The sequence below is a fragment of the Anomaloglossus baeobatrachus genome, unplaced genomic scaffold, assembly GCF_048569485.1.
Source record: "Anomaloglossus baeobatrachus isolate aAnoBae1 unplaced genomic scaffold, aAnoBae1.hap1 Scaffold_427, whole genome shotgun sequence".
Taxonomy (NCBI): Eukaryota; Metazoa; Chordata; class Amphibia; order Anura; family Aromobatidae; genus Anomaloglossus; species Anomaloglossus baeobatrachus.
Window position 1 is genome coordinate 129495 of NW_027443605.1, and position 2782 is coordinate 132276.

Genomic DNA, 2782 nt, shown 5'->3' on the forward strand with positions numbered 1-2782 from the left:
AAGACCGTACTTACCCGGCTGAGGGAAAACCACCTGTACATCAAACTGGAGAAATGCGAATTCCATTGCTCACAGATACAATTCTTAGGTTATGTCATCTCTCCTCAGGGACTGAACATGGAGTCTGGCAAAATACAAGCGATTCTAAACTGGCCGGAACCGGGAAACATCAAAGAGGTACAACGCTTTGTCGGTTTTGCCAACTTTTACCGACGTTTTATCCGTAATTTTTCAGAAATCGTTCGTCCCATCACTCTGTTAACCAAGAAAGGACAGAAGTTTGTGTGGTCCGCCCAGGCCCAGGAAGCCTTCCATCGTCTCAAGGTCTGTTTTACCTCAGCGCCTATATTGGTACATCCGAATCCCGCACTTCCCTTTATCGTGGAAGTCGACGCTTCCGACTACGCATTAGGGGCCATCCTTTCTCAAAGGACTGGGGACAAGAGTCTCTTACATCCGTGTGCTTTCTTTTCCCGCCGGTTGTCCCCTGCAGAAAGGAACTATGACATTGCGGACAAAGAATTGTTAGCGATTATTTCCGCCTTCAAGGAATGGAGACACCACTTACAGGGAGCCGCGCAGCAAGTGATAGTACTCACAGATCATCGTAATCTGGAGTTTCTTAAGTCTGCCAGGTGCCTGTCTCCACGGCAAGCCCGTTGGAGCCTATTCCTTAACCAGTTCAATTTTGTCGTTACATACCGTCCAGGTTCACGTAATGGGAAAGCCGATGCCTTGTCCCGAATCCACGCCGTGGACTCCGTGCCTGGAACCCCGTCTCAGACCGTGTTATCGGATGCCAATTTCGTTGGAGTAATCCAGGACCAGGACTTGTGGAAGGACATCAAGCTGGCCTATGATGGTGACGTATTTCTTGCTGCCCCCCCGAATGATGTAACTCTTGTTCTTCGGAATGGTGTGTGGTTGAGAGAGCGACGCATTTATGTCCCGTAGGCCGTAAGACTTCGGGTTCTCAAGTTGGTCCATGACTCCGTGTTGGCTGGTCATAGGGGGGTACAGAAGACGCAGGAATTTCTGAACCGTTTCTTCTGGTGGCCTACCTGTTTAAAGGACGTAAAGGACTATGTCCACTCATGTGTGGTTTGTGCCCGGTGCAAGGTCCCTCGTGTGGCTCCTACAGGACTCCTCCAACCGTTACCCGTGCCATCTCGCCCTTGGGGGTCTATCTCAATGGATTTTATTGTGGAGTTGCCCGTCTCAGACGGTCACAATACCATTTTAGTGGTGGTGGATCGGTTGACTAAAGCTGCTCACTTTATTCCGTGTGCCGGTCTTCCCTCAGCCGCAGAGACAGTGGATTTGGTTATCCAGAACGTATTCCGATTGCATGGGGTACCAGACGAGATCATCTCTGACCGGGGCGTGCAGTTCACGTCTAGGTTCTGGAAGGGGTTTTGTACGGCACTCCAGATTGATGTCTGTTTGTCTTCTGCATACCATCCTCAGACAAATGGGCAAACCGAACGGACCAATCAAACCCTGGAACAATACCTTCGATGTTATGTCAGCCATCTGCAGGACGATTGGTTGAAGATGCTTCCGTTGGCGGAGTTCTCGTATAACAACACTCAGAGCAGCTCCACTAAGGTAACGCCCTTTTTTGCTAACTTGGGTTACCATCCGACTATTTTGCCTAGGTCACCGGTTGCGGTCTCAGTGCCTGCGGTGGAGGACAGATTGACAGAGCTTCGACAAAATCTGGAGGTTCTAAAGGACAGTGTGGCTACGGCCCAGGAGCGTTACAAGAGGTCGGCAGACACTCACCGGAAACCGGCACCCATGTATAAGGTAGGGGACTCTGTATGGTTGTCCACCAAGAACCTGAGATTGGGTGTCCCTTCGCAGAAGCTGGGACAAAAATTCATCGGTCCATTTAAGATCACCGGGATCGTGAGCCCTGTGGCCTGTCGGCTGCGGTTACCGCACCATCTCAAGGTACACCCGGTCTTTCATGTTTCTCTCCTCAAATCCGTCTCTCCCAATACGTTTCATGGTCGTGTCGTGCCTCCTCCTCCGCCTGTGATGGTCGACGGCGAGGAGCAGTTCGTGGTTGAGGACATTATTGACTCCCGGCTCCATCGTCGTCGGCTTCAGTATCTGGTACGTTGGCAGGGGTACGCCCCCGAGGACGATTCCTGGGAACCGGTGGGTAACATTCGAGCTCCCCGGAAGATCGCTCAGTTTCATCGACGGTACCCGGACAAGCCAGGCCCTGACCCGTCCTGAGGCCGTTTCTGGGGGGGGGAGTAATGTCAGGTTTCCGGGTTTTCCAGTTCTCTTTTTTGCATGAGCTTGCCCTCGGTTAACATGGAGTTTTATGTTCTGTTGCCCTACTTCCTGTCCAGCTGCTTAAAAGGCCGCCTCTAAGCCTAGTCCAGTGCCTGAGTATACGGCTTGCTGTGTGCTCCTGCTTTGCTGCTGCTGCTACTTCTTGATTACCTTTGGATCCTCCTGAAAGTCTACCGACCGACTCTGGACCATACCCGGTTTCTTCAAGCTGTGCCCGGACTCCGTCTGCCGTCTTTGGTCAGCACGTCTGCCCGGTTTCTTCCGGCTCATAACCATTCTGGACTTTCATCCCGTACGGACACTTCTGGACTTTACCACTTGCCCCTTGTGTCCCGGCTGCGGCGCATTTAGGCCTTCCGGGGTTGATTGCCGGACAGTCCCTGTATAGGGGTTCGCTCTGGTGGTCTCCCTGGGGGAGTCCGGTGCGTGGCCCCGGGAATCCCCTTCGCTCCGTTTCAGAAAGGTATTTTCA